Genomic DNA, 16,865 nt, shown 5'->3' on the forward strand with positions numbered 1-16,865 from the left:
TATTAATTTCTATTAAATATGATAAAACTATTATACAATCTGGGAGCATTCGGCTTCAACCAAAAAGAACCTTAAAATCTTCAAACTCATAAAAAAAATAAAATTTTAAAATTGCAGCTCTAATGGCTGCATTTAATAACACTTGGAGCAATCACTTCTTTAGAGGTCAAATCAAAAAATGAACTTATAGAATAACCAAAATAGGATCACACCCATGCAACTACAAACTCAAAATGGGAACTTCCTTTTGTCTTCTAACTTGATTTACTGCTCAACTTCTTTTCCTCTTTATACTTCAAATCATTACTCTGGTCTCTCTTTTTTTCTCTACTGATCAAATGAGACTAATTCATTCCTTTTATCTCTTGCCAAAAAAATTTCCCCCTTTTTCCTATAATTTAGAAACTCACCTACTCGTATTCATTGTATCTGACTATTCTGTAGGCCATCAAGTGGTAGGTGGGCATTTGGCTCTAGGGGTAACTAACCTGCAACATTAAATATTTCAAGAAAATCACTAGTAAATACTGATTATTTTATAATATCAGAATTTCTATCTATTTTCATACTAGCCTAGCTCTGGTTCATATACAACTAATTATATTCCCTAAAGAGTAAATGCATGATTTGGAAGGCATTTATAATTTAATTTTTGAGTCAGAAAATTATGAAAAAGTATTAAGAGAGATAAATAGAAGGTAGGGAAAAAATATGTTATGACTAAATAAGTAAATAGATGGTTTCAACATGGTTTATTGTAGGAAAAATAGTATCATGGGGAAATTTTGTGCAAGTATTTTGTTTATGCTAATTTGATTAGTTACTCTTAAATAGAAACTATTTTACATTGTAATATTAATCATACTAGTTCAACCATCGAAACCCCTACTATTTGTTGACCAACAAACAATGTTCATAGAATAGAAAAGCTAGTCTAGATATTCTTAGAGAGCTCTTTAGTTTGTTAGATTTAAATTTAAATAGGAGGAAGGTTTGATGAAAATATTTGGCATTAAACTAGTCCATCAAATATGTGGAATTGATGTAAATATTAACTTTGATAATGAGTGGATTCTTTTATCCACCAATTATTTGACCACTATTTTATCCCCATTTTTTGTTTTAATAGGTGGTGAAGAAAAATATTGAGAACCTATATGTGTCTACAATGACGTGTAAAAGAAACCAAAAGATTCAAGGTAAATCTGATTAGCTCAATGGCTATTCATTGGAGAACTTTAGCAGAAATGTCTTCCTATCCAAACGATTGTCAAAAAGTTTCTTCTATAGCATCCTACATCACCATCCAACATTTCTCCTTTAATTCTTGATATCCTCCAGCACAATGGGATGATGTTTTCAAACTACATGGAATTATTTCACCTTTCAATAGAATCCATGTTTGTTAATGTGATCTATTTCCTAGATGAAAAGCACATATTATTTAATGGCCTTCAATCCAACTGCATCTATCTATCTTTTTATTTTTTCTCTTTGATCAATCTACTTGCTATTTGCCCTTAACACACATGATCAACATGTATTATTTAATGGCCTTCAATCCAACTGCACCTATCTATCTTTTTATTTTTTCTCTTTGATCAATCTACTTGCTATTTGAACTTAATACACATGATCATTATTGCATAGATAATTTAGTATAAAACATAAGTTGTAGGTTTATGAAGATGAAAAGCATGTATTATTTAATGGCCTTCAATCCAACTGCATCTATCTATTAACAACATATGTACTAAATATAAAACATAAGTTGTAGGTTTATGAAGATAGATAGAATCCAAAATAATATAGATAGAACTTAACCTATGTTATTAATAACCTTATAGATTTAGAATAATTCCATAAGATAACTTTGGAATGATGACATAGGTAGATGCAGTTATGTTTGTTTAGATAACTACAAACATGCCCAATATATCAAGCTTTATACTATGTCTAAGAACCTATGGTATTATGGAAATATTAATACCATATATTATTTGAACTATGTTATTAAGTTATTAAACCTAATAGATAATATTTAGCATAAGAATTAAGTAATATAGATAGGTTTTCCAAAATAATACCTATTTTAGATCATGAAATAGATCATGTATTATTTAGAACTTAATACACATGATCATGTGGATATCTTTATTCATGATGATAGCATAAAACTACATATTGGAAGTGATTCATATCATGATCACAAAACTAAGATATCATGTTAAACTTAAGATATCATATGATAAAACTAAGGTTAATGATTCCATGCTTTATTTCAAACTACATGGAATTATGGTGATATGTATCTATTTCCAACATAAACCTATTATTGCATTATTGAAGATCATTAAATAATACATGCTTTTCATCTAGGAAATTGATCACATTAACAATAGGATATAGTTAGATCACATCTAACTATATTAACTTATAGATCATAAAATGATCTACAGACTATCACTTATGTTTATGAATAATATGGCCTATAGAATCTCATCTATTTCTATACTGCATGGATTATAGATCACCAAATCAAATAATAAGTAATAACTTGATCACCATACATTGATCAAACTACATCATACAACTTATTATAAGAAAATAATACCTAATAAATCCATGTTATGATGCTCACATTATTCTTATATGCTCATAAGAATAATGATAATTATTAATTAGCATCATATTAATGAGATATTAATCAATTTAGAGGAAATAGTCTTTAGTATAATATGTCCATATTTGCTATATAATCTAATTTTCTAATGATTAGCATGAATCCTATAACTTGGCCATTAATTTTCTAAGAATAAGTAATACAGATAGGTTGTCCAAAATAATCCACATTTAGTATAATGAAAAGCATGAGATTCATTATAAAATTCTATTGAAATATGGATTCTATAGAAATATTGAAAGTTCTAAATCTATATCACATGGTTTTATGATAATTATGGTAAGTCAATCATTCAATGACCTTCAATCCAAATTATCCTTTTACATCACCATGATAAATATTCTTTTGAGAATCCATTATTTTGGTTCTTATAGATCATAAATCTCATAAACCTACAACTTATGTTTTATACTAAATTATCTATGCAATAATGATCATGTGTATTAAGTTCAAATAGCAAGTAGATTGATTAAAGAGAAAAAATAAAAAGATAGATAGATGCAGTTGCCCAAGGTATAGGTGGCTAGGGAAGCGCTGCCCATAGACTAGCATAGGAGTGGGATGTAGGGTAGGTGTGTAGGGGTTTAGGGTATTATAGATTAGTTTAGTTTTAAATTTAATTTTAGTTTAACTTAGTTTATTTTATTTAAATTGTAAGTTATTTTGGATGTTTAGCATGTTAGTTTTAAGTTAATTTAATTTAATATTAATTTTTTTTTAATTTTAGTGTTAAGTTGATTAAAATAGTATTAGTTGTTTGTATTAGTGTTGAAGTTAAGTTATGTTATGTTAGTGAGTTTATTTTTTTATTATTATTGTGTTTTGATTTTGTTAATAGTATTGTTAGTTAAGAAGGTCAGTTCATTTTAGTAATTGGTTTAAATTATCAAAGTTATAAGGAATTATAATTTAGTTGTTTAATTAACTTAGAAAGTTATAACTTATGGAGTAGTTAAAAGATTAGTTAATTTTTATATCAATGATAAATTAGTCTTTGGATATTATTTAATTTTACTTTAATAGGTTGATTATTGATCATAATTTAATAGTTATATAGGTGTTTGGGAAGAAGTAATATTTCCTCTAATGAGTCTGTGATCTGTTATTTTTTTCAATATAATTTGGAACAAACTCATTTAAATTGTTATTTAACAAATTTGCACATTTTTTGGAAAGTTAATATAAGAACATAAGTTTATCGATATCAATCTTATAACAAAAGTTTCAATATCTTAACAATGTAATCATCCTCATAATTATAATCTTAAGACGTAATGTGGAGAACAAGTACTTAAAATGTTATCTCAATCATTTCATCTTTAAGCACTTTATTTAATAATTATAATTTATATATATATATATATATATATATATATATTTGTGTGTTTTTGCCCTCGTAGTTTGGGCATGACAAAATAGATCACATTAGCAATAGGTTTATGAAGATGAAAAGCATGTATTATTTAATGGCCTTCAATCCAACTGCACATCTATCTATCTTTTTATTTTTTCTTTATAATAGGTTTATGTTATTAATATACATGATCATTATTCTTTCCAACTAAATTATATATGCAATAATGATCATGTGTATTAGATTACTAGCAATAACAGGTTTACGTTATTAATATACATGATCATTATTCTTTCCAACCAAATTATCTATGCAATAATGATCATGTGTATTAAGTTCAAATAGCATGTTAAATAATAACATGGAATCTCATGTATTATTTAATATAATACTAAGTTATTCTTTGCATTTATGGGTGAACCCACAATACTAGGTACCACTTTTGTGAGAGGAAGAAACTTCAAAAAACTGACAAATTTTCGCATCTCCATTTCTCATACGTTCACGTGAACACCCTAGACATGTTCGCGGGAACATCTTTTCGCTGAGTGTTTGCGCGAACATATCGTGCCATGTTCGTGCGAACAAGTACGCAACACATGTTCACACGAACATATATTGACAAAATTTTCAACGGCTTAAAATGTCTTCTTCACTTTTCCAAATTCATTTTTACGGCGAGCACTGTTCATTGAGCGTTCGGGCGAACGTGTGACTTGAGCAACTTCCGTCGACATCATCTTCTCATTTTTATTATCGAGTATGTCAAAATAATATTAATTTAATGTTTTCAACATTTTTTAAGTATTTTTTTTATATTATCAAAATATATTTTAATGTTTTCAATGGATTATTTTTGTGTTTTTAAAACATATTTGAATGTTATATAGTTTTTAATAGTTTTGAAAATATATTTGAATGTTATTTACATTTTTAATAGTTTAAAAAACATATCTAAATGTTAATTTAATATTTTTATTGTTTATTTATAATAATTTAGAAAAAAAAAAAATATTATGTAGAAAACATTAGAAAACATTAGAAAACATTAGAAAAAATAGTAAAAAATATGTAATATAAAATTTAGGAAAAACATTAGAAAACAAATTTTTAAAAAAATTATGAAAACATTAGAGAATTTATAATTTAATATAAAATTTACAAAAAATTTATAAAAGAATATTACAAAAACATTAGAAATTTTATAATTTAATATAAAATTTACAAAAAATTTATAAAAGAATATTACAAAAACATTAGAAATTTTATAATTTAATATAAAATTTAGAAAAAAAATAGTTAAAATTTAGAAAAAATTTTAAAAATATTTTTTAAAAATTGAAAATTTAGAAAAATCATTAAAAAAAATTAGAAAATTTAGAAAAAAAATATTGCAAAAACATTACAAAATTTAGAAAACAAATTAAAAAAATATTAGAGAATTTATAATTTAATATAAAAATTTTTAAAAATATTAAAAAATTTTTTTTAAAAAGTTAGAAAAAATATTAGAAAAATTATAATTTAATATAAAATTTTGAAAATAATTTTTTTTTTTAAATTGCAAAAACATTAGAAAATTTAGAATTTAATATAAAATTTAGAAAATAAACTTAGAAAAAACATTACAAAAACATTAGAAAATTTATAATTTAATATAAATTTTTAAAAACAAATTTATAAAAAAAAAGGAAAATGTTAGAAAATTTATAAAAATATAAATTTTAGAAAAAAAATTTAAAAAAATATTAGAAAATTTATAGTTTTCAAATATTTTAAAAATAAATTTAGAAAAACATTAGAAAAAATATTTTTAAAAAAATTAGAAAAACATTACAAAATTTTAGAAGTCAAATTTATATATATATATATATATATATATATATATATATATATATATATATATATATATATATATATATATATATATATATATATATATATATATAAAATGCAAATATGTCAAATTCACATTAATGTCTTAATCTTAGAAGTTTAATTAAATGACATATCTTAAGGGTCTAGATCCTGAATTGTACATGTAAAAATATAGATTAAAATGTATAATTTTTTATTTTGAACATAGATGTACATGTATATTTTTTCATTGTTAAAAGTAAATGTATGCACATATTTTTAATAAATTCACATTTTTATATGTATAATTTGTGTATATGTTAACTATTGATCTTAATTTATCTTATAACTAAGTCTAATTAACTATATTTAATAACACATGTCTTAAGGGGAGATCTTAAATTATACATAAGAATGTAGATGAAAATGTATATTTTATTTCATAAATGTACATGTAAATATGTTCATGTGGTAGATATAGATGTACATACATATGTTTTCAATATTCATGTTTAAATGTACATATGTTATTATTTTTAATGTCTTAATAATTAGAAGTATATAATTAACTATATAATTCAATGACATGTCTTAAGGGGAGATCCTAAATTATACATATATAAGAATGTAGATTAATTTGCATTTCTACCTATATGAATATAACATACATGTACATCCAAACCCTAACCCTAACCATTATCCAAACCCTAACCTTGACCTTAAAATTTAATTTCGAAACCCAATATTATAAATGATAATAAATACCCTAAATCATAATCATGAACCAAATCATAAACTTTATATGCTAAGTTCCCTTATCCTAAATTCTTAACCATGGACTTTAATATTAACCCTTAAATTTAATGCTAGAAATTATGTAAGTTCGTGCAAACCTTGACAGTGTCCTAAGGTCTTAAATCTTACCCTAAAATTGAGCCTAATTACACCAAAACCCTATTTGAAAATATAATTGAAGCCTAACTTACATAAAATTAAAACAAGTTGACCCTAATCCTAAATTGTTAAAAATTACATTTGAAATACATGCACATAGATGAAGTATGACCCTTGTTTTAAATGATATATATGTAACCCAACTTGAAACCTAAACCTCGAAACATTATTTAAAAAAAAAAAAAAAAGGGGTAAAAATTTATTCAAATAAAACCAAATTACAGAAGGTCTCAGACCCAACCAACCAAAACACTAACCCAAAACCAATTACATTCTATCCTTTTCCACTAATTGCTCAAAAGTCCCAGCAAGATCCGTAGGAAGGTCATCCCTAACAGAAATATCCCATCCAGCACCTTTCTCTGATGCCCATTTTTCCAAGACACTAGCCACTCCATTACATTCCCTAGGAATATGACAAAAAGAGATCCCATCCACAAAGCTAATCAAGTGGAGAATCTCTCTAACAATAGAGGCAATTTGCTAGCTAGATTCGTCCACTCTCCGGTTATTTATCATATCACAACAATCTGAGAGTCAAACTCACACACCATTCTCCTCCAACCAAGAGAACAAGCCCACTCCATAGCCACCTTAATGGCCAAAGCCTCCATCACGTTATTGGATTGAACTTCTTTTTGAATAGAGAATATGAAAATAACATTGTCATCTGCATCTCTCCCAATCCCCCCCACTCCAGCTAGTCCAGGATTCTCACGAGAGGAGCCATCAATGTCAATCTTTAGGACTACATCAGGAGGAAGACTCCATCTCCCCACTCTACAAACCTTCCTCTTTCATGGCTGAGATCTCTTATTGCTACTAGTTCCAAATCCTTTATCCACTGATCCTAAATTCTTGATAATATGAGAATCACTAGGATCTACCGGCTCTGACATATCACATTTAGTAGAGATAGTCTCTTGAAGCCTGGTTAGGATCAACTACCATAGTTTAGTGGCTCCCAAGTTGGAATTATAGAAGATCTGACGGTTATGCTCCAACCAAAGATTCCACAGAATGAAAGAAGGTCCAATATCCCAGGCCACCTAAAGGAATTAAGTTTTTGTAGGGGGTCTGCCAAGGCTATCCCAAAATTTAATAAGAGATTCGGCATGAATATGGTTATGGCACCACGCCTCCCACCACTTATGCCAGATCTTTCTAGAGAGAGGACATAAGAAGAAAACATGAGAAACATCTTCCCCATCCAACATACATAGGGGACAGAAAGGGGGTCCCTGAAACCCTCTTCACTGGAGATTATCCCAAGTAAGACACTTATTTTGCGCAACCAACCATAGAAAAAAATTAAATTTCGGCCAAGAAAATTTATTCCAGACCTTCATCCACCAGGGAACCACCTGAACTACATTACATTGGCTATCCAACTGAGCATATCCTTGGGCCACACTGAACTTACCTGTTGGGCAAGGACCCCAAGCCAGGATGTCTTTGTCTTTAGAAGAGTTGTAAAGCCTAGCAGAGAGAAGATGCACCAGTTCAGCCCAAATCTCTAAGGAGCCCCCTGTGGGCCAAATTTGTGGATCCTTCCAACTAGCCACCTCCATCAATCCACACCTCCAAACAGTCTTGAAGTGAGCTACTGTGGTCCAACCTATAGAAGAAAAAACCTGAAACAGAGGCAAAAGGTGGGAAAACTGGAGAGAATAGGAAAGTGGCCATCCCAAGAGTCCTGCCAAAATAACACACTTGACCCCTCATTATAGATTCAGAAAAGGCCATCCTTGATAAGAGGAGCACCCCTTTTAATGGTGTCCCAAATAAAGGACCCCTTAACATTAAGCTCAAGTCTAGGAATATCCTGGACCTCCACTCATAAGAAATACTTATGGGTCAGAATCTTGGCCCAATCTTGATCTTGATTCTTGCACCATCTCTAGTATAACTTTGCAGAAAGAGCTTTAACACCGAGAGCCATACATTTAAGGCCTAGACCCCCAGCAAACTTAGGCAAACAAACCATGTCCTAGTTGACTAAGCTCCATTTAGAGGATTGGAGATTTCCTGACCAAAGGAATTGTCGTGACAAAGCATCAAAATCTCAAAACTCCCACGGGAGGTGTTTGCACTAAACGGCTGAAAATAGGAAGAGCCTAAATCACAGTCTTGAGTAGGGTAACCCTCCCAGCAGATGAGAGCCACCTATGAGTCCAGTGACTCACTCTGCTAATAATATCAATCAAGAATTTCAAACCTCGAAACATTATCATTTAAGAGTAATATAAATAATTTATTAGGTACCCTTTAATTGAATTCTCTAATAATACCCTCCAAAATATAATAAAATCTAAGAATAACAAATTAACTCTAACCATAAACAAACTCTCAACTTTAAAGTTATCTTATACTTATATGCAAATTAATCTAGGTCTAGATGTGTTACAGATTATCTAGGTCCATGATGTGTGATGTATGTTTAATTACATGTGTATAAATTTTAATGTTAAAAATAAAAAAGTATGTACAACAGACAATGTAGCTCTTCATACATTTTTATAGATATGGCTTCACATGATATGCTTGATGCGGCTTCTGGTACGACACCTGATGTAGTTCCTACTGCGGCTCCTACTACGACACAGGTTGATGCAGTTCCTGTTGCACCACCTGATGCAGATCTCGATATGGCTCCTCATGTAGCTCATGGGGGGGCTCGTGCTATAGCTTCTGGTGGGGCTCCTCATGTACCTCGACGTAGGGCTCGTCATGCAGCTCATATTCCAGCTCCTAGTGCGGCTCATGTTCTAGGTCCAACTACACCTGCAGCTCCTGTTGGAGGTCCTGCTGCACCACCTCCACACATCGATATTGATGCATTATTTGCATTTTCAGAGCATGAGGTTGCTAGACTACAACACTCTATATTGAGCTCTGATGATGGTATTTATAGAGACATATGTACTATGATATGTAGGAGTTTACAGGATTTGACAGCTAAGTTTAGAGATCACCATTCAATTACTCTTGCCATATTAGCTTCCATATCTAGGGAGCTTAGGGTTGAGGTTTCAGGAGATGCATCATTTGATGACATCAAGAGGGTAGCCACCAAAGACGTCATCTGGAGAGAGTTATTTCTAGCTTATGAGGGGACACAGGGTAGGGTGAGAGGCTATAGAGTCACATGATGTAGAGACCCTATTATTACTAGCATGATCTATCCACGATTTTTAGCTGCATATGGTTTTTATCCTAATAATGACCAAATACCCCTTTATTTTGCACAGCAGTTGTATGCTGAGTTTTGTATAGGGCTCAATGTCAACTACTTGGATATTCCTGATTATTACGGACAGAGGTGTTGTCGAGTGGCAGATCGTGACCAGTACCACAGTGTAGATCGTCTGCCACCTGCAGATCTTAGACAGTTTGTTGGACTGAGGATGCCTCCTATGATTCCTACACATGCACCTATTGCAAATAGAGTTGTCATTGCTTCCCAAAGGGAAGCAATTGACACTATTGGGCACATTGCATCTGCGACAGCTAGTATCACATCAGATTCTATTGGTCATTATCATCTTAGTTGACGTCCTCGTCCACTTGGTCGACCATCTTCATAGGCATCTAGTAGCACTTCAGGTGCCTCCTCTGATGATGCATATAGAGCTTCTGGGCTACCACTACCAGGCGATATTCATGGTCTTTTAGGACAGCAGACACATATGGATATGTCACTATATTTTTTTGAGGATATGTTGCACTTTATTAGCTATATTTTTGATACATAGAGGATTCTGGTACACGTGGTGATAGATGTTGTTAGACAACATCAGAGCCCTGACACAGTTCCACAGACACAGGCTGCCATACCAGTGACAGATCATACACCTGTGCATAGCTCATAGCATTCGGCACTAGACTCACGACACTCTACAGATGACTCGAGCATACGAGTTGGAGATGTCCATATCACAACTGAGGGCCTTGATGATTTTGGTGAGTAGTTGCAAGGCCTATCTGAGATTGATACTAGTTCGACCTTGGGTCTTTCATCATACATGGACCTATTATTTGGACCTGGTAGCACTAATTCTACACTAGATGTACTTAGCCAGTTACATAGTCCACTTCACTCAGATTTACTAGCAGTTGGACATGGAGTTTCAGGCTCAGGTGCATCAGTAGATGATATGATGGAGTCTGTTGATCATCCTCCACCTCCGGAAACCCAGGCACATATATCATTTATTTTTAATTTTTAATATATATGAAATTAAAAAATATGTTCATTTATTGAAAAATTTAGTTCAGATATATATGTAGATATTTAATTTAATCTTTAACTCGTAATAAATCATGTAGGCACAAGTTGTTGAGCACATGGTTACACAGACTATTGGTTCAGGACATCATATACATGAGAGAGATGATTCTATTGAGGCACCTGGTAGTGCTCAGGTACTTGAGTTTTAAATAGTTTGTTTAAATTTATTTAAATATTTTGAAAACTAGATATATATCTATGTATATATATATATATATATGCAAATTTGTATTTAATTTGAATGTATATGTACATGATGCACGTATGTATATATATGTTTTAAAGATAGAACTCTAACACATGTATGTATATATGTATATATTTGTAGGGCTTGGTTGATGCACCTCGGCGAGAGGATGTACAGGAGACTCGATCAGAGGGTCATTTTGTTTGTATGCGTCTTGAGGGGCCCTTCTAGTAGTAGATCAGATTTATATATTTTTTGATGCATATATATTGGAGGTCCAATTTACATGTACACATGTGTATTTTAGTTCTTTGATGACATCCATGTACTTTCACTTTTTATTTGATTATTGAGTATTTCAGTTTTAGATACCATCACATGTATGTATATATGACTTTTTATATTTTGCTACATACGTATATTTATTCGAGATTTACAGTTTGCATTTCAGATACATAGAGATATATTAGATCTGTAGATATTTATTCTTGAGACATGTATATGTGTACAAGTTGATAAATGAATTTAAATTATTAAATTCATCCATGGTACAATTAATTTAAATTATTAAATTCTATCATTTTTTAATAAACTAAATTTGATAATTAAGAACTTATGATCATACAATTAAAAATATATTTAATTCAAGATGAAATTCAATAGTTTGAAAAAAAGTTGATATTTAAGAATTGTAACATAGATAATGAAATTGTGTAAGTTCGAAATTGTAACATAGATAATGAAAGTGTTGAAGTATAAAAAATACATAGAGGGTACTATGCAAGACAAGCAAGCAATGTTTGAATTATGTGATGCAATCCCTAATTTGTGTCCCAATGAACTAATTGGTTTTGGAGTTCCTGGGAAACCTATTGGCAATTTCAAGCAGAACCTCTCCCCCCATGACTATTTAGGAAGCACTTCCACAAATAAAAAAGTATTGGCCTTCATGGGATCAGATGACAAAAAAAAATTCCATAGACTCAAGATGATGTGGCACTGTCCTTATTGATCAATTGAGAGTTATGATTCAGAATGCACGAGGGCAACTGCAAGATAGTGCGCAGAAATATATACTTCAAAAGTGTGAAGAGTGGAATTTGGTATGGGTGGGGCCAGGTGACCTCGTCCCTCTAGAGCTCCATGAGATAGAGCTTATATTAAAATTTGATAGAGATCACACTCGTAGAACTTCTTGTCCGACTAATCACTTGTGTTGTTTGGGTAATTCATTCCAAACAAATACAGTTGCATATCATTTATCAGTCTGGAAAGCATTATATCCTGATGGCATCAGAGTACTTTCTCTATTTTCTAGTATTGGTGGAGTAGAAGTTGCTCTTCACAATTTGGAATACATTTAAGTTGTGTTGTATCTGTTTTAAATTATGAGTTTCCTCGCATTGTGATGGAAGTGAGAGAAATAATGCACTCAAAAGCCTCAGCTAGTAATTTTTCCTGATCAATGTGTAGGCTCATTTTTTTTGTAAATAACTCAACGTTAATAAACTATCTGAAAAATAGAAAATTGATTTTAACCAGAACAGAATGTTCTCTACTGATTTTAAATTGTCAAATCAAAGGATTACATACCCTAACTAAGAATAGTAATTTTTTTCATTTTCAAATTAATTTTATAAAGGTTTACAATCATAAAATACTTTTTTTTTAACTAGAGTTCAATTTTTAGTCGTCTAACGAATTTTTTTGAACCGACTCTAAACTGGTTTGTCGTGGAAGTTTATCATAATAATAATGTTTTTGATCTTCTTTAATAGATGGTTTTTAATTTTAACTTTTGGAGGACCTCTGTGGGCTTAGAAAGTATGCGTTTTGTTTTACAATGATACAAAATCACCATATTTATTGTTTGCAACTACTTGAATTTCCTTGGAACTTTTTAAGGTGAAGTATTATTAAATTCATCCATGGTACAATTTATTTAAATTATTAAATTATATAATTTTTTAATAAATTAATGAAAATAAAGAACTTATGATCGTATAATTAATCTAAACGCATTTAATTCAAGCTGAAATTCAATAGTTTGAAAAGAAGTTGATATTTAAGAATTGTAACATAGATAATGAAATTATGTAAGTTCAAACTAACTTCTAGCCTATTTATATCGAGTTGTTAAATTATTAAATTCATCCATAGTACAATTAATATTATATTTTTTAAAATAAACTAATGATAACTAAAACTCAGATATTCAGATTATAAACACAATTTCACCAAAGTTGATATTCACAATTTCACCATAGTATGTAATTGAAACCACATTTCACAAATGTTGATATTTAGATTATTATAAAATAAATCTCAAAGGTGTAATCAACCATGATGTACACTTATAACATGCAATATTTTTTCATGATCTTCACTGTCTAGTCTTCACTTGTGACGTGCACGCTTAAGTTTGACTGGATGCAGACAAAGCCCTGTAGCAACGACCAAGTGGCTATATTGTAAAACTTTGTTGTCAGGTTGATAATCAACAAAGTGTATTCCATATTGGACTATTTTCTCTTGCTTCAAATATGTCTCCTCTATTACAACAGAACCTGTACCACAAATTTAAGTGTTTTAAAATTTGACAGATATGAAGTTACCTAAATATATATATATTAATTAAAATATATATGTGCATGTACATATCTATATGTATAATTTACCTATGGGGAACAACATTCTATCACTTTCTTCAGGGTCATATAACTTTGTCCTCTCTGCAGTACATCGCAATAAATAATAACTGACACATTCATGATTTCCAGGCTCAGCAATCACTGCAAAGACATCTCCTGCATAACAAGTATACATGAATGCATGTGTACAATATATATAAGACAGTTGAAATCAATAATTAAATAAAAACTTGAGATTAATTTTTATGATACTCACCCACTTTTACCAATCCAGAGATATGATTATAATCATCAGAAATCAATGGAATATCATCAAAATTTTCATCTTCTTTATCAAATTTATTGGTAACATCAAGTGGTACCAAAATCCATGCACCTGTATATCCATGTGTCTGATTGATGCATTCTTCATAGTTTTCATCAATGCAACTATCACAAAAACATGAGTATTCTCTTGTCTTCAATGTCCAATTGCAATTATCTGTACTCATGACTGAATGTAAAGAACGTATCTTTTCTATCCTCTTGCAACCATGCATGTTTTTTCTATTGACACCTGAAAGTTAGTTAAATTGAAAATATAGAAATATTAAATTTAAACTTCAACGAATTCAAAAATAAAACTTAACAATAAAATTTTATAGTTTAATCATGCATAAAAGTTAAATAGACGTACACATCCATACCTGTTATCTCCTAGAAGACTCTATATGGTGTCTGTCGACTCATTGTTGATGATGTCCCGACCTCATCTAATACAAAATGAGTCTTACACCATTCAACAACATCATGTGCATCATTTACATGAACTCCCTGATAATTCATTTGATAGTTTTGCAAAGCACATTTGATGCAAGCTCCAACACCATCATGTTCACCTTTTCCATGACCACTCTCAACGAAATTCCATATGTGTTTTATATTCTCATTGCGATGATATCTACACAATGCATAAAATGGTCTAGATGATTTAAAATATCTGGCATATCCATCAGACCAAACATAATGTTTATCAACATTTATGTTTCTTTCTTTCAAATAAGAAAAGAACGTATTGAAGCAATGTTCTACATAGTGAATGTCATGTTCTTTATCATCACTTATATAAAAATGATATTCCTTTATAATTACTCATGCTTGAACTATACTCTAAACACCATTCAAATCTAACTGTGCATGTCTATAAAAAAAAATGTACCATAATAGTGACCTACTTATTAAAGTAATAATCTGATTGAATTGCTTTCTGATGAACAAATGAATAGTTTTCTGCAAAATCAACAACTGATACAATTGTTCCACGTGGAAAATTATCTCTCAGAGTTTGAAACTATTGTGCTTGCCACTTTGCAAAAAATGTATGACAAATATAAGGTTGAATCAATTTCTTAAATCTATCCATAAATGTTAGAACAGGCAACTCCTCTTCAACATATTCCAACCTTTTTGTTTCTTTCCCCAACTTTGTTTCATTCTTGACATACTTGTAACTTTTGCAATTCAATATTTTTGTTACATCAATATTTTCAGTTTTCAAAGGAAATAGAGCTAATTCACCACATGTTTCACATAATCCTTTGATGAAATTTATTTGACCAGCTAGAACATCTATGTTGTCACACAAAATGGATGATATAAACTCACTTCTCCTACTAGGAGGAGCAACATGAAAACCATATGTGTCTTCTACAAAATTTTGAAATACCTGATAGGGGAGATCAAACTCAATATGATGACGACTACAACACGTTTCAAACACTTTGTTTGACCTCACAAAGTATGGCTTCAATTTTTCAAACAATGTTTGCCCAACTTTTACATTAGGATGTTGACTACAAAATGACACATATAACTCATGCTGTGTTGTGTCCAACCAATGTTTTGTATGATGTTCATATTGACCAGGTGCAATCCTATGCCTGATAACATCTCTACTATTTGATGAAGGATGAGTGTTATCAATCCTATCAGAATGAAGTGCTCTACACATGATTGCCCAATTGCCCTCAATAGTACTGTCATCAACAATTAATCTTCTCTTAACATATTCTCTCATTGTTTTCCTACTAAAACCCATTTAAGATGAAATTGAAGATATTTATCTATTTTGGGTCATATTCTTACTTACAACAGACATCAACATCACTTTTCATGCCGCAGACTTATCTTTAGTTCGAGAGTGTTTTCCTATGTTTCTCAAACCTTGTTTAACATTTTCAATCAAATCAGTTTGCATGTTAGAAAATCTTCTCTTTTTTTATGTTGTGTTTACACCTAACAATTTCAATGCCTCTTGCAACTTTTTTTGTGTAAGCAAAAGTGAAAGCAACTGATCTTGTTCAAGTGTTTCAGTATTATCAAATTGAGTCATAATTTCTCTTATCTTCTTCTTCATTGACCTTCTCTTAGAGAAACTTAATGGTTAAATACTAGCTACAAGTTTTTTCAATTTATCTACATCCATTTTAAGTAAATGATCTAAATTCTTATGAGAAATACCATACTTTACAGATTGGACAATATTTAAGAGTTTATCCATACTAGTTCCTGCACTTGATCTCGACCCTTCTCTGATTTTTGTTACTAGAATTTCTACAGGGACCGATCTTGGGCCTTCTTCAACATCCATTATTTGAGATTCAGCAAGGAAAGATTCTTACCCTTCTCCGACTTCTGTTATTTGAACCTCTGTAGGGACTAATCTTGAACCTTCTTCAACATTCATTGTTTGAGATTATGTAGGGAGTGTTCTTGACCTCTCTCCCATAGGCACTACTTGTACTTCTGTTGAGCCTTCTTCAACATTTCCTTCACCTTGTTTAATTTGATGATAACATGCCACAGTTTTCTAAATATTTCTTTGTTCTGCTTCATCAGATCTTTTCCTT

Source organism: Cupressus sempervirens, chromosome 10 (assembly GCF_028749045.1).
Source record: "Cupressus sempervirens isolate cs-2001-9-10 chromosome 10, ASM2874904v1, whole genome shotgun sequence".
Lineage (NCBI taxonomy): Eukaryota > Viridiplantae > Streptophyta > Pinopsida > Cupressales > Cupressaceae > Cupressus > Cupressus sempervirens.